The sequence below is a fragment of the Scyliorhinus torazame genome, chromosome 16, assembly GCF_047496885.1.
Source record: "Scyliorhinus torazame isolate Kashiwa2021f chromosome 16, sScyTor2.1, whole genome shotgun sequence".
NCBI classification, from domain to species: Eukaryota; Metazoa; Chordata; class Chondrichthyes; order Carcharhiniformes; family Scyliorhinidae; genus Scyliorhinus; species Scyliorhinus torazame.
The window spans coordinates 59,389,490-59,415,545 of record NC_092722.1 but is presented as its reverse complement, the minus strand read 5'-3'; the positions used below and the strand labels follow the sequence as shown (position 1 = coordinate 59,415,545).

Here is a 26,056-nt window from a genome sequence, read left to right as displayed (position 1 = left end):
TCAGTTGTCTGCTTTGGTAGGGCCTTGTGATGATGCAATGATTGTGCCAAGAAGCTATAATTACTGGTACACAAAGTCTGTGTGAGGCACATTCAGTGCTCTTTTTATGTGTGTATCATTAACTAGTTGGAACAGAGTATCTGAGCCTGTCATCCATTAATGGTACTAAAGAGTATAGGTGCCCTGGGGTGCCACAGTGTTTCTGTTCCTTTTCGCTCACTGACGATTTAATTTGTGCCCTGAGGTACATCAGAATATTCAACAATCACAAACTGGGATCTTTAAAGGTAGTTGCATTCTGTAGTTTTTCCTGAGTTTCTGAAACAACTTGTCCACTCCAGCTCTGAATCAGGGATCAGCCGACATGAGAATCTCCTTCATCCTCATCCTTCTCACCTGCACCCCATCACGCTGCACAAGAGATGTGCTTGTCCGGGTAAGGTGAATAAGTATTCTCGTTAAACGTTCTCATTGGTTAGTGTGTGAGATAGACTTGTTGCTGTATGTCAATGCTCTAAATACTGACCCCCATACATTGGCAACCCTTCAAGGTCAAGATAGGGGAATCTGGCAGTGTGCACTGTCCTGTGAAGGAAGCAAGCATAAGTGGCTGGCAGGTTATTGGTGAGTTGATACCCAGTCTTCTGGTGGTGCCAGCTCTTTCTGCCAGTCAGGGATTCAGGCAGGTGGATTGCCACTTGGCTCAATGCGCATCTGATCTAAGACCAACGAGTGCTGAAAGAGAGATGAACGCCATTGTATTGTTGTTTGATTGTCGCTAATCTGTTCCCAAAGGACTGCAGCAGGTCCAGACAGTCTACAGGAAAACAAATCAGCCAATTCCTCTGCTGTTGTAAAGCCTTGGGCCCATTATCTTTCCCAAATTGTGGCTCAGGATCGTGTGCAATGCGCTGGCTGATATTTATCCCTCCATCAACATCGCAAAACAGACCACCTGCACATTATTCCTGTCTGTGGGAGTTCATCGTGGGTAAATTCGCGGTCGAATTTCCTAAATTACTACAATGTTTAGCACAGGGCTAAATCGCTAGCTTTGAAAGCAGACCAAGGCAGGCCAGCAGCACGGTTCAATTCCCGTAACAGCCTCCCTGAACAGGCGCCGGAATGTAGCGACTAGGGGCTTTTCTCAGTAACTTAATTTGAAGCCTACTTGTGACAATAAGCGATTTTCATTTTCATTTCATTTTCATTCAAAACGTATTTCATTGGCTGTGAGGCACTTTGGGATGTCTGGTGGTTATGGAAGTCAGTCGATCTATGCAAGCTCTCCATGCCTTTGTTACCTCTAGACTCCACTATTCACACACACTTCTGGCTGGTTTCCCACATTCTATCCTCTGTAAACGTGAGGTCATCCAAAATCCTGCTGCCCATGTCTTAACTCAGAGCAATCCTCCAATCGGCTATGCAGTCACTGGAATGTACCTGACCTCCCCTCCTGAATGTCACGGCTGTGTCCTATCATCTGCATCAGCTGTGGGGAAACCCTGTCCAGAGGCTCGATATCTGACTGGTACCCAATGGACTCCTGGGATCCAGCAGACCTCTGACTGGTATTTCCCTTGGATATTCCTGCCTCCACCTGATGTGCATCAGCAAATGTGCCCCAGAAACCTTTCAAATAATGTTGCCCATCTCTGCGCTGGTGGAAGATGAGGGTGATTGCTGTGATGCCTCAATCTCCTCTAGCTCTCCTCCGAGATGGTCTCTTGAGTGGTGGGGGCGGGGGAGGGAGGGGTTGACTCCAGGTGGCCCCGGCCCCATCAGATGGAGATCCTGCGAGACAATGGACATGTGGTCAGTGCGAGGGAAGGGTAATTTTATCTGACATGAACAACTCACTTGAGACAGGTGAAGAGGCAATGGATCCTCACCTCTGTAGTGCAGGCCATCCTCCCTGTTGGTGACTGCTCTCTCTTTGGGCAACCCCACGATCTCCAAGCCCATTCCTCATAGTGGGTGAGGACTTGAATCTCTGGTTCTCCGCGCCCTACCCCCGTCCTGTCCCGCTTATTATGGGCTATCTTCTCCTGTGGAGATTTTGATTTAGTGTCATGTGTATCATTGTACAGTGGAACGTATTGTTCTGCGTACAGTCCAGGCAATCACTCTGTACACAAAAAACATACGATAAATACACAATGTGAATACATAGACATCGGGTGAAGCATATGGAATATAGTGATGGAAATATAGAGAAGATTCGTAGAAAGATCAGTTCAGTCCATAAGAGGGTCGTTTAAGAGTCTGGTAACAGCGGGGAAGAAGCTGTTTTTGAACCTGTTAGTGCGTGTTCTCAAACCTTTGTATCTTCTGCCTGATGGAAGAAGTTGGAAGAGTGAATAAGCCGGGTGGGAGGGGTCTTTGATTATGCAGCCCTCTTTCCCAAGGCTGCGGGAGATTTAGGCAGAGTCAATGGATGGGAGGCGGTTCTGTGTGATGGACTCTCTAGTTTCTTACGTTCTTGGGCCGAGCAGTTGCCATACCAGGATGTAATGCAGCCAGACAGAATGCTTTCTATGGCGCACCTGTGGAAATTGGTAAGAGTCAGTGTGGACAAGCTGAATTTCCTTAGTTTCGCGATGGAGTATAGACATTGTTGTGCTTCCTTAGTCGTAGCGTTGACGTGGGTGGACCAGGACAGATTTTTGGTGATGTCCACACTTTGGAATTTGAAGCTGTCAACCATCTCCAACACGGCACCATTGATACAGACAGGGGCATGAATGACACTTTGATTCCTGACGTCAATGACCAGCTCCTTAGTTTTGCTGATGTTGAGGGAGAGATTGTTGTCATTGCACCATGCCACTAAGTTCTCAATCTCCCTCCTGTACTCTGACTCATCGTTGTTTCAGTCTTGACCCACTACGGTCGTGTCATCAGCAGAATTGTAGATGGAGTTGGAGCTGTATTTTGCCACACAGCCATGTATCTGTAAGGAGTACAGTAGAGGGCTAAGTGCACAGCCTTGCTGGGCCCTTGTATTGAGGACTATCATGGAGGAGGTATCATTGTTTATCCTTAGGTAGCACAGTGGTTAGCACTGTTACTTCACAGCGCCAGGGTCCCAGGTTTGATTCCCGGCTTGGATCACTGTCTGTGCAGGGTCTGCATGTTCTCCCCGTGTCTGCATGGGTTTCCTCCCACAAGTCCCGAATGATGCGCTGTTAGGTGAATTGGACATTCTGAATTCTTCCTCAGCATTCCCGAACAGGTGCCGGAATGTGGCGACTAGGGGATTTTCACAGTAACATCATTGAAGTGTTAAAGTAAGCCTGCTTGTGACAATAATAAAGATTATTATTATTATTACTCATTGTGGTCTTTGGGACAGGAAGTCGAGGATCAAGTTGAAGAGGGAGGAGCCAAGTTCTACGATTTGAAGTTTGGAAATGAGCTTGGCTGGGATTATGGTGTTGAAGGCGAAGCTGCAGTCTAATAACAGGAGTCTGACGTAGGAGTCCTTATTATTGAAATGCTCCAGGCACACTTCCGGTTGCGGTGATGCCTAACTAGCCGCACGCTTCGGCGGCTCCAGCTCCGACGGACCTTCGGGCTCTTTTAAGAGCCCCAACGGGGAATTTTTCGACGACGCAACCCGGTGTGGGGTGTGTGAGAAGGGAGTCCCCCCCAAACGAAGGAGGGAAAAAACCGGCGGCGGCGGCTGCAGCGCGAGGAATCGTCGACCAAAGGGTCAGAAAGAGAGAAGTACAAGATGGCAGCGGAGAAAGCGCAGGCGACATGGGGGCCTGAGCAGGATGAAATTGTGAGACGGTGCGTGGAGCTGCTGAAGAGGGAGGTGCTGACCCCGTTGCTACAGGCAATTGAGGGGCTCAAGGAGACATTAAAGACCCAGGAGACAGAGCTCCGCGTGGTGGAGCAGTAGGTGACAGATATTGAGGACGAGATCCTGGGCCTGGCGGTTAAGACACAGACGCACGAGGCACTTCATAAAAAGTGTACTGAAAGGATCGAAGCCCTAGAAAATGGAGCGCGAAGGAAGAACCTTTGGATACTGGGTCTCCCTGAGGGTGTGGAAGGAGTGGACTGTGGAGCGTACGCAAGTACGATGCTGAGCTCACTGATGGGTGCTGAGGCCCCTACGGGCCCCTTGGAGGTGGAGTGGGCAAATCGGATTCCGGCGAGAAGACCAAAAGCGGGAGAACCACCCAGGGCGATAATCGTGCGATTTTACCGCCTTAAGGATAGAGAAGAGGTCCTGAGATGGGCTAAAAAGGTGCGGAGTAGCAGATGGGAGAATGCAGTGGTACGGGTATACCAGGATTGGAGTGCGGAGGTGGCGAGAAGGGGGGCGAGCTTCAACCGAGCCAAAGAGGTGTTGCATAAAAGGAAGGTGAAGTTCGGGATGCTGCAGCCGGCAAGACTATGGGTCACGTATCAGGAGAGACACCATTATTTCGAGACGGCGGAGGAAGCATGGACCTTCATCAAAGAAGAGAAATTGGATCAGAACTGAGGGACTGATGCTGCAGGAAATGTTATTGTTAATGTTATGGTTGAAGTTAACTGAGAAGTAAATTGGGAAGGGGGGAGACATTGGGGAAATGTGGGCGCCGGTGAGGGGGGAAAGACGGGACATAGTTGGAGAATGGGGAAGGGGAGGGGGAGGGGAAAGGGAGCTGCGCCATAAGAGGCGGGTCAGGTAAAGGGATGTTCCCGCGCCAGAAAGAATAAGGCGGGAAGACAGGCGCAAGGCGGATGGGAGTTCCCCACACGGGGGGGTCGAGGAATGAGCAGGAGTAGCCGGGGTCAGTTGAAGTCAGCTGACTTACGGAAGTAATATGGGGGGAGCAATCATGCTAGAAAGAGATCTAGCGGGGGGGGGCGGGGGGGACAACTGGGTTGCTGCTGCGGAAATCCAAAAGGAAATGGCTAAAGAGTGGGTGGGCGGGGATGGTGTGCGACGCTGGGGGAGCGAGCGGGAGCGCGGAGGCGGGATATGGGACTGGCCTAGAGAAGGTAATGGCTAGTCGACACGGGAGGGGGGGCAGGTAGCCCCCTAGTGAAGCTGATCACGTGGAACGTGAGAGGCCTGAACGGACCGATAAAAAGGGCCCGAGTGCTCGCACATTTGAAAGGACTAAGGGCAGACGTGGTTATGATCCAAGAGACGCACCTAAAGGTGGCGGACCAAGTTAGGTTAAGGAAAGGATGGGTGGGACAGGTGTTCCACTCAGGACTGGACGCAAAGAATAGAGGGGTGGCCATTTTGGTGGGGAAACGGGTAGCATTTGAAGCAAAGAACATCGTAGCAGATAGCGGAGGTAGATATGTAATGGTGAGTGGCAGGCTGGAGGGAATGGAGGTCGTGTTGGTTAATGTGTATGCCCCAAACTGGGACGATGCGGGATTTATGAGACGGATGCTGGGGCGTATACCGGACCTGGAGGTAGGAAACTTGATTTTAGGAGGGGACTTTAATACGGTGCTGGACCCGGGGCTAGATAGATCCAGCTCAAGGACCGGAAGAAGGCCGGCAGCGGCCAAGGTACTTAAGGGGTTTATGGACCAAATGGGGGGAGTGGATCCATGGCGATTTCTTAGACCTAGGGCTAGGGAGTTTTCCTTCTTCTCCCATGTCCATAAAGTGTACTCCCGGATAGATTTTTTTGTTTTGGGTAGGTCGTTGATCTCTAGGGTGGAAGAAGCTGAGTACTCAGCCATAGCGGTTTCGGATCATGCCCCACATTGGGTGGACCTGGAATTAGGAGAGGAAAGGGAGCAGAGAACACTCTGGCGATTAGATGTGGGACTGATGGCGGATGTGGGAGTATGTGCAAGAGTGCGGGGGTGTATTGAGAGATACCTGGAGGTCAATGACGACGGCGAGGTCCCTGTGGGAGTGGTTTGGGAAGCACTAAAAGCGGTGGTCAGAGGAGAGCTGATCTCTATTGGGGCCCACAAAAGGAAAACAGAGGCCAAGGAAAGGGAAAGATTACTGGGGGAGATTTTAAGAGTGGACAGGGAATTTGCAGAGACCCCGGAGGAGGAATTGTACAGGGAGAGGAGACGACTCCAGACGGAGTTTGACCTTCTGACCACCAGAAAGGCGGAGGTACTGTGGAGGAAGGCACAGGGGAGGAGGTATGAATATGGGGAAAAGGCTAGTCGCCTGTTGGCTCATCAATTGCGAAAGAGGGCAGCAGCGAGGGAGATAGGAGGAATTAGAGACGAAAGGGGAGACACGGTGCGAAGGGCAGGAAAGATAAATGAGGTGTTCAAGACCTTTTATGAGGAACTGTATAGGTCTCAACCCCCAGAGGGAGAGGAGGGGATGCGGCAGTTCCTGGACCAATTGAGGTTCCCGAAAGTGGAGGAGCAGGAGGTGGTAGGCCTGGGGGCACCGATTGAGGTGGACGAGGTCATTAAGGGACTGGGATGCATGCAAGCAGGGAAGGCCCCGGGGCCAGACGGGTTCCCGGTGGAATATTACAGAAAATATGTGGACTTGTTGGCCCCGTTGATGGCGAGGACATTCAATGAGGCCAGGGAAGGGGGGACTCTACCCCCGACGATGTCGGAGGCGACGATATCGCTAATTTTGAAGAGGGACAAAGATCCGTTGCAGTGCGGGTCCTATAGACCTATTTCACTATTGAACGTGGATGCCAAATTGCTGGCAAAGGTACTGGCATCGAGGATAGAGGACTGTGTCCCGGGGGTGGTGCACGAAGACCAGACAGGGTTCGTAAAAGGGAGACAACTGAATGTTAACGTGCGACGACTATTAGGGGTGATAATGATGCCCCCAGTGGAGGGGGAGGCAGAGATAGTGGCGGCAATGGACGCAGAGAAGGCATTTGATAGGGTGGAGTGGGAGTATTTATGGGAAGTGTTAAGGAGGTTTGGGTTTGGGAACGGGTTTATTAGCTGGGTTAGACTTCTTTATGGGGCTCCAACGGCAAGCGTAGTTACAGGTCGACATAGATCGGAGTATTTCCGACTATATAGGGGAACAAGACAGGGATGCCCGCTGTCTCCATTGTTGTTCGCGTTGGCAATTGAATCTCTGGCCATGGCGTTGAGAGACTCCAGGAAATGGAGAGGGGTGATTAGAGGGGGAGAAGAACACCGAGTCTCGTTATACGCGGATGACCTATTGTTCTCCGTGTCGGACCCAGCGTGGGGCATGATAGAGGTTATGCGAATTTTGAGGGGGTTCAGGGAATTCTCGGGGTATAGGCTAAACATGGGGAAGAGTGAATTATTTGTGATACATCCAGGGGACCAGAGTAGAGAGATAGAAGGCTTGCCGCTAAGGAAAGTGGAAAGAAACTTCCGATACCTGGGGATTCAGATCGCTAGGAGCTGGGGAACCTTGCACAGACTTAATCTGACACGGCTGGTAGAACAAATGGAGGAGGACTTCAAGAGGTGGGACATGCAGCCTCTATCGCTGGCGGGCAGGGTGCAAGCAATTAAGATGATGGTCCTCCCGAGGTTCTTATTTGTATTTCAATGTCTCCCTATATTAATCACCAAGACCTTTTTTAATAAAATAGACAGGAGCATCACGAGCTTCGTGTGGGCAGGGAAAGTCCCGAGAGTAAGGAGGGGGTTCCTTCAGCGTAGTCGGGACAGAGGAGGATTGGCACTACCGAACTTGGGCGATTACTATTGGGCCGCCAATGTGGCAATGATACGTAGATGGATGTTGGAGGGTGAGGGAGCGGCGTGGAAAAGACTGGAGAGAAAGTCCTGTAAAGGGACGAGTTTAGAGGCGCTGGTAACGGCGCCACTACCATTCTCACCTAAAAGGTTTACCACGAACCCGGTGGTGGCGGCAACACTGAATATCTGGGGACAGTGGAGGCGACAGAGAGGGGTGCAGGGAGCCCTGGTGGGGTCCCCTATCAGGAACAACCATAGGTTCGCCCCAGGAAGAATGGATGGAGGATTTCAGAGCTGGTACCAGTTGGGAATTAGGAGGGTGGGAGATTTATTTATAGATGGGACTTTTGCGAGCTTGGGAGCATTGGAGGAAAAGTATAAGTTACCCCGGGGGAATTTCTTGAGATATATGCAGGTGAGGGCGTTTACTAGACAACAGGTGAGGGAATTTCCATTGCTCCCGACACAGGGGATACAGGACAGGGTGCTTTCAGGGGTGTGGGTCGGAGAGGGCAAGGTGTCAGAGATTTATCGAGAGATGAGGGAAGAGGGGGAGGAGTCGGTGGGCGAACTAAAAGGAAAGTGGGAAGAAGAATTAGGGGAGGAGATAGAGGAGGGCATGTGGGCTGATGCCCTAAGCAGGGTAAATTCCTCTTCCTCATGCGCCAGGCTTAGCCTGATTCAATTTAAGGTGCTACATAGAGCACACATAATGGGAGCAAGATTGAGCAGGTTCTTTGGAGTGGAGGACAAATGTGGGAGGTGTGGCGGGAGCCCGGCAAACCACGCACATATGTTTTGGGCGTGCCCGGCACTGGAAGGGTATTGGAAGGGAGTGACGGGAGTGATTTCGCAGGTGGTGAAGGCCCGGGTCAAACCAGGCTGGTGGTTAGCTCTATTTGGAGTTGCGGAAGAGCCGGGAGTGCAGGAGGCGAAAGAGGCCGACGTTGTGGCCTTTGCGTCCCTAGTAGCCCGGCGCAGGATCCTACTCATGTGGAAGGAGGCAAAACCCCCCGGACTGGAGGCCTGGGTAAATGATATGGCAGGGTTCATTAAACTGGAGCAGATAAAGTTTGCCCTGAGAGGATCGGCTCAAGGGTTCACCAGGCGGTGGCAGCCATTTCTCGACTACCTAGGGGAACGTTAGAGGGAAGACAGATGACCAGCAGCAGCAACCCAGGAGGAAGGGGGGGGGGGGGAAGGGAGGAGGGGGGGGGGGTTTAGTTTAGTTTAGGTCAAAGATAAAGGGGTTTTGTTACTTGTGTATTGTTAAAAAATTCTGTATTGTTATTGTTGCGTTTGCTTTGTAAGAGGGGAAAAATTGTTGTTTGGGAAAAAAATTTCAATAAAACATATTTAAAAAAAAAAAGAAATGCTCCAGGCATGAGTGTAGGGCCAGGCAGATAGCACCTTCTGTGGACCGGTTGTGGCAGTAGGAGAATTGCAATGGAGGCAATCTGGAAGGATGGAGTTGATGTGCCTCATGACTAACCTCTCGAAACACTCCATAATGATGGATGTCAGGGCAACCGGATAGTAGTCGTTGAGGTACATTACCTGGTTTTTCTTTGGCACCGGTATGAAAATGGTCTTCTTGAAGCAGGTGGGAAACTCGGAATGGAGTAGGGAGAGGTTGAAGATGTCCGCGAACACACCCGCCAGTTGGTCCGCGTAGGATGTAAGTGCACGACCTGGGACTCCGTCAGGACCCATTGCTTTCCGAGAGTTCACTTTAAAGAAGGCTGACCTAACTTCTTAGGCTGTGACGATAGGTATGGGTGTGTCTGAGGCTGCTGGGGCAATTTGTCAACGGTTTCTTGGCTTCCTGCTCGAAACAAACATAGAATGCATTGAGTTCATCGGGGATGGGTGCGCTGCTGCCGGAGATTCTACTTGGCTTTGCTTTGTAGCCCGTTATGTTTTTTAAGCCTTGCCAGAACCGACAAAAATTTGTGTTGTTAGCCTGTGACTCTAGTTTAGTCTGGTATTGTCTCTTGGCATCCCTGATGACTTTGCGGAGGTCGTGCCTAGATTTCTTGTACAGATCAGGGTCACCCGTCTTGGACACCTCAGTCCTGGACTTCAATAGGGAGTGGATCTCCCGGTTAAACCATGGTTTCCGGTTGGGGAACATACATACTACCTTCTTTGGCACACAATCTTCTACACACTTATTGATGAAGTATGTGATGGTCGTGGCATGCACGTCCAGGTTGGCCACTGAGTTCTTGGATATGGACCAGTCCACTGACTCCAAGCAGCCACGTGGGAACTCTTCCGTTGTCTCGGACCAGCATTGCAGGACCTTCTTAACCGGATCCTCCCACTTAATGTTTTGCTTATATGCCGGGAGAAGCAGCACCATCTTGTGGTCCGATTTTCTGAAATGTGATTGGGGGTTGGAGCGGTAGGCACCTTGATGTTTGTGTAGCAGTGGTCAAGGATGTTGGGGCCCCTAGTGGAACAGGAGATAAGTTGGTGGAATTTTGGCAGTGCTCTTGAGGTTGGCCTGGTTGAAGTCCCCGACCACAATGAACAAGGCCTCTGGGTATTCTGTTTCACGGTTTTTTATAGTGATATACAATTCATCGAGCAACTTCTTCACTTCCGCCTGGGGTGGGGCGTGGACTGCCCTGAAAATAGCAGAAGTGAACTCCCGTGGAAGGTAGTATGGGTGGCACTTCACAGTCAGGTATTCCAGGTCTGGGGAGCAGTAGTTCTCCAGGGTCTGAGCACCAGGAGGAGTTGACGAAGATGCAAATTCCTCCACCCTTTGCCTTGCCCGAGGACTCGATGAATTGAGAAGCCCTCAGCTTGTATGGCACAGTCTGGTGAGACAGCAGTGAACTATGACTCTGTGAAACAGAGCACAGAACAGTCTCTCACTTCCCTCTGAGAGCTAAATCTAGCCTTAAGCTCAAACAAAAACATAAAATACTGGACAAACTCTGCAGGTTTGACAGCATCTGTGGAGAGAGAAGGGATCTAACGTTTCGAGTCTGGATGACTCTTTGTCAAAGCTCCCTGCTAAGCCCGTCCAGCTTGTTTTCGATCGCTTGGACATTTGCCAGGAGTATGCTGGGGAGAAGATCCTTGAAACTATGTTGCTTTAGTCTCACCTGCAGACCGGCATGTTTCCATCATTTCCTAGGTCAGCCGCTGCTTCTGGGAGGTCCTGAGATCCGATGAGAGAAGTCTGACCTTGTGGAAAGTAAGTGGATGCGTCTATAGGGGTCCTGGGCTCTGGTTGCGATTTCAGGGTCATTGGGAGAGCATGTTCACGATCTAGGTTGGGCCTCGGAGGTCCGCGAGCACGGGTCTTCCTTTCGGCATGTTTGGGTCCTCGCGAAGGGTCTTTGCTGTTTTGAGGCTGTTAAGGCCATATCTGGGTCGCTCATAGGGTCTTTCTGGGTGGGGTCAGGGTGGGCCACATGGTCGGATCCAGCGCCGGTGGTCCAATCGGGGGTCCTGAGATCGGGCCTCGGTCGAGGCCTGGTTGGGCCTATTCGTCGATCCTCTTCTTTTCCTCCTTCAGGTGAGCCAGGACGCTGGACAGGCCTCTCTGGGGCGGGTTGGGCTGGGTCACATGACTGGAGGCCGGGTTAGGTATTTCGGAAACTGGGTCGGGTGCTTCGGGAGCTGAGTCAGGCACTTCGGGAGCCGGGTCGGAAGCTTTCAAAGCCGAGTCAGGCGCTCTGGAAACCGTTCGGGCTCCAGGCATGTTCAGGGTCAGGCCTCTTTGGCCGGCCCTTCTATTTCCAGGTCGAGGCCTGGGTCGGGTTGCTGGTCGGGTTCTGCCAGGTTGGGTCGTGCCCGGTCATGTGGGTTGGTCCACGGAAGTCGGAGGATCGTCAGACTTTTCAATAAACGTAAAAGAACATGGTGTAAGATTATATTAGAATTAAGATTTAAAAGGTTCGAAGGGTTATAAAAGATGTAGGAAAAGGATCTCATTTTTCTTGCAAAGGGAGGGCATTGTGAGTTGCATGCTTGATGGGTCAGTGGGTTCTATAGTAGGTGGCACATATGGGCACCGAGCCTGGACGTGAAGGGCTGTGCTGGTGTGTGCCAGTGGGTTCTGAGGAGCAAGCACAACGATCGGTGTGGGGTGGATGCGAGATGTCAGCCAGTGAGCTGTGTGGGGATGGGGGTTTGAAAATGTGAGAGGGGTGGTAACGTACCCTTGCAGCTCGGTGGAGGTCACTAGTCTTCTTCCGACATTGGGCGTTGGTCCTGCTTGTCAAGCTGACTCTAATTGACAGCTGCTGCTACTGCGTCCCAGGCAGCATTGCTGACCCTGCTGCTGGGCTTCCGGTGCCCTCAGGAGAACAGGGTGCCCCGTCTCACATCAATGGCGTTGAGTAGCCTGTGAGGTCAGCATCTCCAAAGCGAGGAGCAGGTCTGCGCACTGCCATGCTTATGTGTTGACTGGGAGTGAGTGGTAAGGGAACGTTTAAAGCAGCTCCCCCTTGTGTTACATCACCCTGGGCTAGTACATGGTCAGTTCTAGCCCCACTCATCCCGGAGTCACAACATAAGTGAATCAAACAATAATTCTGATAAAATTTCCTGATGTCTTTGGCCCTTGGCTGCCCAATAATTTCAGACACCAGGGGCGGGATTCTCCCCTACCCGGCGGGGTGGGGGGTCCCGGCGCCGAGGAGTGGCGTGAACCACTCCGGCTTCGGGCCGCCCCAAAGGTGTGGAATCCTCCGCACCTTCAGGGGCTAGGCCGGCGCTGGAGTGGTTTGCGCCGTGCCGGCTGGCAGGGAAGGGGCTTGGCACCTCACCCTCCAGTGCTGAAGGGCCTCCGCGTGTGCTGGCGTCATCCCAGCGCATGCGCAGGGGGGGTTAATCTCAGTGTCGGCCATGGCGGAGGACCACAGTGGCCGACGCAGAAGAAGAGAGTGTCCCCACGGCACAGGCCCGCCCGCGGATTGGTGGGCCCCGATCACGGGCCAGGCCACCGCGGGGGCACCTCCCGGGGCCAGATCCCCCCGCCCCCCCCCCCGAGGACCCCAGAGGCCGCCCGCGCAGCCAGGTTCCGCCGGTAAGTACCTACTCTAATTGACGCCGGCGGGAATGGGCGAAAACGCGCAGCCACTCGGCCCATCACGCGCCGGAGAATCGCCGGGGGGGGCGCTGCCAGCGGCCGCCGACTGGCGTGGCGTGATTCCCAATCCTGCCAAATCCCCGGCGCCGGAGAATTCGGCAGCTGGCGGGGGCGGGATTCATCCCCGGCCCCGGGGGGGGGGGGGGGGGGGGGGGGGGAGAGAGAATCCCGCCCCAGGTTTGTAAGTTGAAACACAATTACTGCTTATTTGAAACGAGAAGTATCATGAAAGGCGCAGTAAATACAATTGGATAACAACAAGCTAATACCTACTACCCACTTTAACTGTCCCAATCTCTACCCACACACAAGACAGATAAACACAGAGGGGTGGAAAGCGAATAAGAATAAGAATGAAGGTTAAAAGAATAGAGTCTTTGCTTCAGATAGTGGTTCTGCCGCATGTTCGCTGTTTAAGGTCTCTGGTTTATAACTGGTCGTGGCCTTATTTGCAGGGTGTTATTCATTCAGAATCCCGGTAGTTTGAAAGGAGAATGCAGTGCTCACAGGCAGCAGGCTTTCCAGAGAGGTACTTCAGTTCTTACCAAACTGGGCCTTCAGCTCGAGGTTCACATTCAGGTCTATATCTTTCTGGAGAGACACTTTATTTCACATCAAACTTTTCTACCAGCTTGTGGATTGACTTCACGCCTTCTGCAGACTCAAAAGAACGGTGCCTAAAACTTGCTGGAGAGAGAGTCGGTCCTCTCAGCAGCCTTCTGGATAGGATTAGTTAGATCTTTTTGGAGAGAGTTAGTTGGAACTCTTCATCCAGGCTCCCAGATTCATAAGTGAAGCCAAACTGGAACCTCATGACTCTGAAAAGATTCCAGTGGGATGGGCAATTGTGTTTCAACTTACAAACCTGGTGACTGTAATTATTGGGCAGCCAAAGACTTCGGGAATTTTTATAAGAATTATTCATTAATTCACTTGTGTTGCGACTCCAACTTCTGGGTGGGGCAGAAATTGACCATGCACGTTCCCAGGGTGGCGTAACATTATAATGATACCCTTGGTTCGGGACACGCCTTGTCTAGTCTTGTTTGAATTTTATAGATCTCTATGAGAATCCCCCTCATTCTACTCCTGTGAAAATAATCCTAACCGACTCAATCTCTCCCCATACGTCAGTCCCGCCATCCCAGGATACCCAGTTATAATGGCTTCATTCACCACTGCTGGCTGTACTTTCAGTTGCCTGGCTCCCAAGCTCTGGAATTCCCTCCTGACCTTCGCTGCCTCTCTACTTTGTGCCTTTAACATATTCAGGCAAGCTTTAATTTGATACAGTGTTCTTCACAAGCTCGGAATGATCCACTGCACTCAATGAAATGGTTCTGAAGGTGAAATGCAGAAGCATGGCAGTCAATTTGTACACAGCAAAATCCTGAACAGGAATGTGAGAATGATCAGAGAATCCATTTCAGTGATGTTGCCTTGGGGACCCTGAGGGAAGATTCCCATTTCTATTCTTGGAAATAGTATTTATGGAATTGTTTGTGCTCACCACAAGGAGAGAAGGCCTTTTGGTGTAACCTCTCGTTAGAAGGACAACACCTCCGACAGTTCAGCCCTTCCTTGGTATTCCACTGGAGATGAGCCTAGATGTTGTGCTCAAGGTTCTGGACTGAGTCGTGAACCTCAGAAAAAAAGAGTGTGACCAATGGAGCCACGTTTGACATCTTTGCTCAGTCATTCGTTCTGACATCTCCAAAATGCTCCCTTTATCTCTCTCCAAGAGTAAAATGCTTCTGCCTTTCAACTTAGACCAAAGGGGCGGCTGGGTGGCACAGTGGTTAGCACTGTTGTTTCCGCACCAGAGACCCCAGTTCGATTCCAGCCTTGGGTGACTGTCCGTGTCAAATTTGCCCGGTCTGCGTGTGTTTCTTCCGGGCGCTGAAGTTTCCCCCACACTCCAAAGATGTCCAGGTTAGGTGGATTGGCCGTGCTAAATTGCCCCTTAGTGTCCAAAGTGTGTAGGTTAAGTGGATTGGCCATGCTAAATTGTGTTGGCATTCCAAAGATTAGGTGAGCTTCCAGGTATAGTGAGGGGGGGTGCTACCAAATAGGGTGCTCTTTCAGAGGGTCGGTGCAAACCTGATGGGCTGAATGGCCTCCTCTTTTACTGTAGGGATTCTATGGACAATGAATGTGTTGATCAAGAGACTGGATTTTGGCTATCGTATGGACAATGAATGTGTTGATCAAGAGACTGGATTTTGGCTATCGAGGTGGGGAAATCGAATCAGCAAATTTCCCAACTTGCAAAGAACCACAAAGCATGCGATTTTCACCCTGGAGCGGCTTGTGGGGGTGCCTCTGATTCCTGGAGGCAGATTTTAGGCAGCCAAGGAGGCAGGCGTGTGAATGCAGAACAGTTTAAAGGTCCACTTTTTTTCTTTGGTCTTTGTCCATATTGACTAAGATGATTTTTGCACCTCTAGCCCTCACCCTGACACTTCCTCACCCTTCCTATGGCCACTCATTACAACTTGAAATGAAATGAAATGAAAATCGCTTATTGTCACAAGTAGGCTTCAAATGAAGTTACTGTGAAAAGCCCCTAGTCGCCACATTCCGGCGCCTGTTCGGGAGGCTGGTACGGGAATTGAACCGTGCTGCTGGCCTGCCTTGGTCTGCTTTCAAAGCCAGCGATTTAGCCCTGTGCCCCAGTTGTGCTAAACAACTTGCCAACTCAATGCCCCCCATAATGGTCCCTCATATTTCACATAAAAACTGAATGCCAACACAATCAATATTCGGCATGGCAGACCTCTGGAGCCCTGTGCAGATTAAATAAAATAAATTTTAGCAATCTAACAGAACTCTCACTCTACACGTTTGATCATGAAACATCTTCCATTCATGAAGTTCATTCATGACACCCATTCAAAATTTTAAAATCTGAATTGGTTAATCTCTTATGAAAATAAACAGATGTCTACCAGCACCCCACATTCAAACCAGTGAATCCTTTAATAGGCTCTCTAAACGGTCAATCAAATTGTTAACTTAGAAACCGTGCTGAGATACCTGTAGTTTTGGAAAATCAGCCAAGCTTTCATAACGACATAACAGCAACGATAAAATGGTTCTATTCATAAACAGATGCTGCAATAGTTGGCCTGACAATTAAAGCAGTCCAGCAGATTACAATCATTGACAGCTGCTACCTTTGTTTTTTCAATGTTCAAAGAGCACTCCATTAAAACCAATTCAGGTTGTGAAGTTTAAACAAACCTTATCTGCCTTTCAAAAGTGTCTGGGAACAGAGTCCTGCAGTCAGTTCTTGTTTAGAAAAACAAAGAGTGACATCAGAGGAAAACTATGGTGTTGGAGAGATAAAAAAGTGCAAACAAGAGAAAGATTCAGAGCAGAAATGGATGATAAAAGAGCTCAAGAAAGAGTGAGACTGAGAGGTGAGCCAGGAGGATAAAAGAGCGTGACTGAGAACAGAGTGGGGGGGGGGGGTAGGGGGGGTAAAAGAGTGTGAGAAAGAGCGAGATTGAGAATGGAGTACTTGCTTAAAGTTTGGAGCTACTGAGGTGACATCATGATTTGAAAGTGACCTGGGACAAGTGATTACAGCTGATTGGATGAGTACGGTCAGGTAAGTACACAATACTTTTATCACTTATAGCTTATAAGGTCTATGTTTTGTGGTATATAGTTTGCAAGGGCTATATTCTGTAGTGATGAGGACCAGGGAAGAAGGGCCCTCGGATAATTGATATTATTTGATTTAAAGGGATAAGTTATAGCAGGAGAGCTCAAAGCCGTGGTGTGCTCCTCTTGCTCTATGTGGGAAGCCAGGAATATTTCCAATGCCTGCGGCCGGCATGTGTGCAGGAAGTGCCCTCAGCTGCAGCTCCTGGACCCCCAAGCTTCAGAGCTAGGGCAGCAGCTGGAGACACCATGCAGCATCCGCAAGGCAGAGAGTATTGTGGATAGTACATGTAGAGAAGTGGGCACACCGCTGGCTAAGACTCCACAGGTGGAAAGGGGGTAGGTGACGACCATGCAGAGCAAGAGGACTAGGCAGACTGTGCAGGAATCTCAATGTGGCCATTATCCTACAAAATAGACTTTGGATACTGTTGGAGGAATGGCCTCTTGGGGGAAAGCAGCTACAGCCAAATTCATTGCACCATAGTTGGCTCTGCTACACAGAGGAGGAGTAAAATGTGTGGGAATTAAATAGTTACTGGGGATTCAATTGTAAGGGGAATAGATAGGTGTTTCTGTGACTGCAGACCAGACTCCATGATGGTATGTTGGCTCCCAGGTGCTAGGGTCAAGGGTGTCCCAGTACAGCTACAGGACATTGTTGAGGGGGAGGGTAAACAACCAGATTGTGGTACACATTGGTACAAATGACATAGGTTAAAAAAAGAGATTAAGTCCAGTAAGCAGAATATAGGGAATCAGGAAGTAAATTAGTTACTACCAGTTCCACGCGTGTGTCAGAGCAGAACTAGCAGGATATATCAAATGAATACATGGCTGAAGAAATGGTTGATTCTGAAATTAGGGTCCTGAATCTAAATAAAGGAAACTACGATGGTATGAGGTGCGAGTTGGTAATGATAGATTGGGGAACGTTACTTAAAAGGATGACGGTGGATAGGCAAATGCAAACATTCAAGGAGCGCATGGGTGATCTGCAACAATTGTTTATTCCTGCCTGGTGCAAAAATAAAACTGGAAAGGGGACCAAATCATGGCTTACAAGGGAAATAAGATATTATTAGACACAAGGAAGAAGTATTAAAATTGGCCAGAAAGACAATAGGCCTGAGGACTGGGAGCAGTTTAGAATTCAGCAAAGGAGGACAAAGGGATTGATTAAGAAGGGGGAAAGAGAGTATGAGAGTAAGCTTGCAGGGAACATAAATACTGATGGTAAAAGTTTCTATAGGTATTTGACGGGCAGCACGGTAGCCTTGTGGATAGCACAATTGCTTCACAGCTCCAGGGTCCTAGGTTCGATTCCGGCTTGGGTCACTGCCTGTGCGGAGTCTGCACATCCTCCCCGTGTGTGCGTGGGTTTCCTCCGGGTGCTCCGGTTTCCTCCCACAGTCCAAAGATGTGCAGGTTAGGTGGATTGGCCATGATAAATTGCCCTTAGTGTCCATAATTGCCCTTAGTGTTGGGTGGGGTTACTGGGTTATGGGGATAGGGTGGCGGTGTTGACCTTGGGTGGGGTGCTCTTTCCAAGAGCCGGTGCAGACTCGATGGGCCGAATGGCCTCCTTCTGCACTGTAAATTCTATGAAAAATTCTATGAAGAGAAAAAGATTGGTGTAGTCAAATGTAGGTCCCTTACAGTCAGAAACAGAACATTTATGATGGGGAACAAATAAATGACTGACAAACTAAATACATAGGTTGGTTCTGCCTTCACAAAGGAATACATAAATAATGTACTGGAAACGTTGGGGAACACAGGGTTTAGTGAGAGGGAGGAACTGTAGGAGATCAGCATTCGTAGAGAAATGCTATTGGGGAAATTGATGGGATTGAAGACCAATAAATCCCGGGGGCCTGATAATCTACATCCCAGAGTACTTAAGGAAGTGGCCCAAGAAATAGTGAATGTATTGTGGTCATCTTCCAAGATTCTATAGACTCTGTAACAGTTCCTACAGATCAGGCGGCAGCTAATGTAACCCCACTAGTTGAAAAGGGAGCTGGAGAGAAAAGGGAGTTATACACCAGTCAGCTTGAAGTTGCTAGTGGGGAAAATTATAAGAAATTTAATAGCAGAGCACTTAGAAAACAGTGGTAGAGTCAGGATAGATTTACGATAGGGAAATCATGCTTGACAAATCTACTGGAATTCTTCGAGGATGAAACTAGTAGAGTTGATGAGGCTAGTGGATGTGGTTTATTTGGACTTTCAGAAGGATTTTGACAAAGTTCCACATAAGAGATTAGCATGCAAAATTAAACCTCATGGGATTGGAGGTAGTGTATTTAGATGGATAGAAAACTGTTTGGCGGACAGGAAATAAAGAGTAGAAATACTCAAGTCTTTTTCCAAATGGCAGACAGTGATTAGTGGGGTACCGCAGGGCATTGGTTTAGCTGGACAGCTGGTTCGCGAGGCCAACAGCGTGGGTTCAATTCCTGTACCGGCTGAGATTATTCATGAAGGCCTTCTCAACCTTGCCCCACGCCTGAGGTGTGGTGACCCTCAGGTTAAATCACGACCAGTCAGCTCTCCCCCTCAAAGGGGAAAGCAGCATGTGGTCATCTGAGACTATGGCGACTTTACTCTACAACAGGGATTAGTGCTGAAACCCTAGCTATTCACAATATATGTTAATGAATGATGGAACTAAATGTAATATCTCCAAATTTGCAAATGATACAAAGTTGGGTGGAAGGGTCAGCTGTGAGAAGGATGCAAAAATGCTTCAGTGTGATTTGGACAAGCAGAGTGAGTGGGCAACTGAATGACAGATGCAGTGTAATGTGGGTAAATGTGAGTTTATCCACTTTGGTAGCAAAAACAGGAAGGCAGATTATTGTCTGAACGGCTATGGAATGAGAGAGGGGAATGTACAATGAGAGATGGGTGTCCTAATACACCAGTCGCTGAAAGTAAGTATGCAGGTTCAGCAGGCGGTGAAGAAAGCAAATGGTATTTTGGCCTTCATAATGAGAGGATTCAAGCACAAGAGCCGGGATGTCTTGCTGCAATTATGCAGCGCCTCGGTGAGATCACACCTGGAATATTGTGTACCGTTTTGGTCTCTTTATCTGGCAAAACATGTTCTTCCAATAGAGGGAGTGCAGCAAAGGTTTATCAGGCTGATTCCTGGGATGACATATGAGGAGAGATCGAGTCGGTTGGGATTATATTCACTGCAGTTTGGAAGCATTAAGGTGGAACTCATAGAACGTATAAAATTTTAACAGGACTAGACAGGGCAGCTGCAGGAAGGATGTTCCCGATGGTGGGGTGTCCAGAACCAGGGGGGTCACAGTCAGAGGATGCGGGGAAGACCATTTAGGACTGAGATTAGGAGAAATGTCTTCAGCCAGAGAGAGGTGAGCCTGTGGGATTCATTATCACAGAAAGCAGTTGAGGCCAAAACATTTTTCAGGAAGAAGTTAGATATAGTTCTTGGAGCTAAAAGAATCAAAGGATATGGGGGAAGGCAGGCCCTGAGTACAAAGTTGGATGATCAGACATGTTCATAATGAATGGCGAAGCATGCTCGAAGGGCCAAATGGCCTCCTCCTGCTCCTATTTTCTATGTTTGTGTCCGCTTCACAAATTCATGACTCCCACACTGTGAGTTAAGGCTCTTGCAACACCAAAGATGGACTCAGCATTGAATGAGTTTGAGATCCCACGCGTGTGAATCACGACCCCCCCCACCCCCTTTTCCCCCTAATCATAAAAATGGTATCTGCTGGAAATAGGGCCTGGACCTCCTCATCTGGCTGCCATAGTTAGAGGTCCGGGGAACCTCCCCGACTCTATGAAAATCCCGGCCAAGGTCTTAACGCTCAGCTCTTGTAAATTTTCACCAACATTCATTGATCCATTTTTGGAGGAGGAGAAAAGATCTGCACAGTGCCAAACATGGGCAAATAGTCCATTGGTATTTTCTGCCAACGTGATGGCTCTTTTTGCTCAGATTGTTTTCAAAGATATAATGGGGACAGAGCAAGTAAAATATAATGCTTGTCATGAAAAATTATTTTGAAATCGTGGCAGATATAGTGGGGCTGAATGGCCTGCTTCAGCACTTTAAACTTTAACCACTCTAAGATATTCGGAACAGCGGGCAGGTTGAATAATTCATTCAAAGAATGAGACGGGATCTCATTGAAACTTTCAAAATTCTGACAGGGTGTGGCAGGGTGGATGTGGATGGGAATGTTTCCCTCATGACTAGAGTGTCTGGAATCCGGGGATACAGTTTCAGAATAAGGGGCAGGCCATTTAAGACTGAGATGAGGAGGAATTTCTTCACTCAAGAGGGTGGTGAATCTTTGGAATTTTCTCTGTGCTGTGGAAGCTCAATCATTGAGCTTGTTCAATCAGAAATAGGTAGCAGGAGACTAGCGGCATCGAAGGACATGGGGACAATGCGGGGGAAGTGGCGTTGAGGCAGTTGAACAGCCACGGTCAATTTGAATGGTGGAGGAGGTTCGATGGGCTGAATGGTCTTCTCCTGTTCCGACAAAGGAATTTGACCTCTCCTGTGAATCAAAAATGAGAAATTGAAGGAATTTTCCAAAGGTTTGATTAATTATATCATTCATAATAAAGGCCAGACGACCTCCAAGATAAAAATGAAACAAAAAGGAAAATGAAAAATCGCTTATTGTCACAAGTAGGCTTCAAATGAAGTTACTGTGAAAAGCCCCTAGTCGCCACATTCCGGCGCCTGTTCGGGGAGGCTGTTACAGGAATCAAACCATGCTGCTGGCCTGCCTTGGTCTGCTTTCAAAGCCAGCGATTTAGCCCTGTGCTAAACAGCCCCTTAACAGATCATGTAGACTTAATAACGTTTCTGTTTTTTTTAAAGATGGATGGATATATATTGACACTATCTGATGTATTATTCCTGAAAGAGTTAATTTACAGAGAGGCACATGCTCCAGATCGACAGTTCAGCTTCTCCGGGTTATGCAAGTATCAACCTGTTTCAGTGCCAATCAGAGCAATCTGTTCTTCATATAATAACACACGACTGTTCTACAAACTGAGTAAGTATCTCGTTAAATCTCCATTCCGTGTGCATTCGGTCATCAAGATTGGGTACGAAGGGGATCGAGGGATAAGAGGGTAGCACAGCAAGGTGCATTGAGCTAAAGATCAGCCACCATCATATTGAATGGTGGAGCAGGCTCAATGGCCATTTAGTCCACTCCTGCTGATATTTCTTGTGTACTTATTTGCTCAGGAAAGCATTAAATTCGAGGAACCAAGTGATTATAATAGGGTACATGTGGGGAAAAAGGGCAAACCAGCATTTTTCTAGCAGATCCTCAGGAAATCGCAAAATGTTTCCCAATCAATATATTGCTGTTAAAGTATGGACACGATTACACAGCAAGACCACATAAATGTTAATGAGGTGAGTGATCAGTTAATCTGATGTGTTGGTGATGGTTGAGGGGTGACTGGTGCCTGGCACACTGAGGGAACTCTTCCAAAAGGGTCATAGGATCTTTAACATCCACCTGAATATGTAGACATGGGCAAGGTTGAACATCCCATCCAATTAAGTAGCATCTCCCACAATGTGGTGCTCCCTCAGAATTACATTGGAAAGTACATTGGAATTGCAAAGTACATTGGAGTGAGCTGTGGGTTGACAAGCTGGGGACACATGTGAATGCATTTCTATTTCAGGAAGGTTAGACAGAACCCTCTAAGCCCACCACCACTACCATCTAGAAGGGCAAGGGCAGCAAGACACATGGGAACGTCACCACCTGGAGATTTCCCTCCAAGTCATTCATCATCCTGACTTGGAAATATATCACCATTTGTTCACTGTCACTGGATCAAAATCCTGGAACTTCCTTCCTCACAGCACTTTGGGTGTACATACACCACATGGACTGCAACGGTTCAAGAAGGAGACTTGTCACCACCTTCTGAAGGGCATTTGGGATGGACAATAAATGTTAGCAAGACCCACAGCACATGAATGAATTTTTAAAAATCATCAACACATCAGATTAACTGATCACTCACCTCATTAACATTTATAGGGTCTTGCTATGTAATAGTGTCCATACTAAAAGTGTCTTTGTGTGCGTATAAGTGTGCCTGTGTGAGGGTATGTGTGTGTGTGCCTGTGTGAGTGTGTGCATATGTGTGTGTCCTTGTATGTGTCTGTATGAGTTTGTGTGTGCGTGTCTTTTTAAGTGAGTGTGTGTGCATGTATATGTGTCTATGTGTGTTAGTGCATGTGTGTGTGTGAACGCATGTATGCATGGAATTTGTACATTCTCCCCGTGTCTGTGTGGGTTTCTCCTGCTCCGGTTTCCTCCCACAGTCCAAAAATGTGCAGGTTAGGTGGATTGGCCATGCTAAATTTCTCCTTCGTGTCCAAAGATGTGCAGGTTAAGTGGGGGAGCAGGGTTACAGAGATAAAGCGGGGGAGTGCCCTTGGGTGGGGTGCGCTTTCAGAGGGTCAGTGCAGACTCAATGGGCCGAATGGCCTCCTTCTGCACTGTACGGATCCTATGGTGTGTGCATATATGTGTGTGTCAGTGTATGAGTCTGTGTGTGTGTCAGTGTATATATGGCATGTGCCCATAATCAAATAGAATTTTATATACTACAAAGTTCACTACTTGGTCCAGAAATTTGAATATACTCTCATTGGCCCAGATCCTCCGGCCTCCAGGTAGTCAAACCCCAGATGTAGCCCAGATGATGGTTGGGGGAGCCCCCGGAAGTTTGAACGCAAGGACTCCACAGGAATTTCTGGAAAGTTTAAACTTCCAATGGGCATTTCACTTGTATCCAGAATACTCCGAAAAGGTCCCCAACTCTGAGCTTTGAGTCAGTGACTTCTGAACATTCCAACTCAATTACCTTGAAATGTTAGATTGAAAATAAAACACATGTAACTATATCCACCTCTATTTATATCCACCTCTATTTGTCAACCTCAATCAGACTTCCCTTTCCTCCCTTCCTCCATTTTGTCTTTCTTGAGTATTTTTTTCTTTCAGTTCTTCCCTCCAGCATTCCCTATCTTATCCCCTGGAATCCCTCCCTAACATACCACTGCTCCTGTGTGCCTCACTCACATTCTCCTACAGGTTGTGATGGTACTCATTACTGCCTGCTTGGTAACAGAAACCTCCTAACCACCCCAGCTTTTTCTCCAGACAACCCTCTTTCCCTGCATGTCAGACCAATTGATTACAGGGGGGGAATGAACACACCGCATAGCTCCACATGGCGTTGGGCAATGTTATCCTTCACATGGGCCTACCTTCCATCCCCTGAGTGACATGTACTTTCTCCCACAAGTCCCACCAGTGATTTGAGATTAGGCCCAATTGAAGGCTTTTGACCAGTTTTGGACAACCTCAGCTAGTGAATGGGCCGCATGAGTGGCCCTTCTTCATCTCAGTGGTCAGCAAGATTGAAATCGGGCCTTGTTCACCAACCTTGACCCTTGAATAAGATTAAATACATTTAATACACGCCAAGTGTTTCATAACAAGTTCTGGAAAATGATTAATCGTTCATATATTAATGGCATTGTCATCAATTTCAAATGGTAAAAACAAAAGAAATATTTACACTTTGGACACAGAGGCAGCAGTTAATGTTGTGAGAGATCAGCGCACACCTCACTTCACTTGCCCTCTCTTCACGTGTGACTCACTTTTGTCATAGCGGGAGGAAGAAAACTACCTGGATGGAAACCAGCGGAACGTCGCATTCCTGCGCATGGGCAATGGCAACAAAATGTCTCCTGAGCCGCACTCAGAACCGTGATGGGCCGCATATGGCTCCCCGGCGTCAGGTTGCACACCGCTGCTCTTGACTGCTCTGATGCACTTGCTTTACTTAATTTTGGGAAAGGTCTGCATCTCTCCATGGGACGGCCCAGAACATCCTGTTTAAATACGTTAGGCCATCCGGCCAGCAGTAACTCTGTGGACTGGATGGCTTATGTCTATATCATTTATCTCTGTCATTGTATAGGCTGGTTAATGAAAGGAAGCAAAGATCTGAATAAAAATGCCAATGTGATTTAAATTATTTCAAGTGAGTGTAAGCTTGTGATTTCTGCATCGCAGTTAACTCATGTCTAATCTCTTTCCCCAGGACATATAGCCGAACACCAAGCTCTCTGTGCGTCTTGCTTCTATCCCACTTGCAGCGGGTGTTAGTGAAAGATTCAGCACTTGGATGTTGTTGTCCTGTAGGTGATCCAAGGGACCGAGTGAGGAACACAAACCAAGAATTCTTTCTTAGAGATTAGCGAATCAATCATTTCGAAAGAGAAACGCAGAACGTTTTCTTCACCACTTTTGGATCTGTTACCATGAAAGCGTGAACCTTCTCCAGTCCCGCAGCATCGTAGCAAAAACCCTGTGGTGATCACCAGGACTCACCATGAAGGACAAAACTCAATGGTCAGCATGAGTGGTAACCAGATGTCTTTCAGTCACCATTCCATGGATGACACAGAGGCAGAAATCATAGAATCCTACCGCACAGCAGGAGGTCATTTGGTCCATCATTCTTTGAACGAGTTCTCCAATGAGCCCCACTCTCCTGATCCCTGGCCCTGGGAATCTTTCCTTTTCAGGGATCCAATTTCCCTTTTGAAAGTTATGAGTGAAGTTGCTTCCACCGACCTTTCAGGCAGCTTAATCTTAAATCTGTATCCTCTGGTTGCAAACTCTCCTGTCAGTGGCCGGGATTCTCCGAGCGTTGCGATTCAATTTCCCCGTCGGCAGCGTGGCCCCGCCAGCGGGTTTCTCGCCAGCATGGGGTGGTTACAATGGGAAATCCCATTGACAATCGGCAGGAAGATAGAATCCTGCTGCTAGTGAGTGGCACAGCGCCGAGAAACACGTGACTGGCGGACCGGAGAATCCAGCCCAGTTTCTTATTCATTGCACCAAAATGCCTCATGCTTTTCAACACCCTTATTAAACATCCGAATAACAATCGCTGCTCCAAGGAGAACAATCCCATTTCTCTGGTCTCCACACTTAAGTCCTTAGTGCTGGTGCCACCCTGGTAAACCTGCTCAATAGTGTTAGCAGTCTGAGCACAGTATAATCTCGACTGTGAATCAAAATTGATTAACAGGATGACTATGATAAAAGTTAGCAATCCATCCCCCACCCCCCAATCCCCATCGCCCCACCCAACAGCAGCAGGTTTCCTGGCGGTGGGGGCCGCTCGGGCGTTGGCCGCCAAGAAGAAACTTCCGGTCCCGCCGAATCCTATGGTTGTGTGTGTGAATGTGGTCCCAGGATTGGAAGAGAAGAGGCGAAGCCATGTAGATGTTCACCCAGCCTTGTGGGCGGTATAAGATGGAGACTGCTTTGCCTCGGGTATTTGCTCGCCTGCAGGAGGAGATGTATTATCCACAAAGGTGGACGTCAGGATAAACCGTCCTGAGTGAAAGAGACTGATCGCCTCCTCATTTCAAGCGTAGTGTAACCCATTCTAGTTTGTTCAATTCAAAGGAGTTACTTTGCCACGTCACACTGATAATTGTATTAAGAATGCAATGACTTAATTAAAAGAAAAGTGTTGCGGGAACAA

The 26,056-nt window shown here is 48.6% G+C and overlaps 1 long non-coding RNA gene across 2 annotated transcripts; it reads left to right on the top strand.

The window, feature by feature from the left end:
• The first annotated feature begins 247 nt into the window (after nucleotides 1-247).
• LOC140392840 (uncharacterized) lies at nucleotides 248-26,056 on the top strand. 2 transcript variants are annotated; one of them, XR_011935437.1, is made up of 3 exons: nucleotides 248-436; nucleotides 21,321-21,501; nucleotides 24,599-26,056. It is a non-coding gene; the product is annotated as an uncharacterized lncRNA (long non-coding RNA). The 2 variants fall into 2 exon arrangements; XR_011935438.1 differs by lacking the exon at nucleotides 248-436 and adding an exon at nucleotides 16,252-16,382.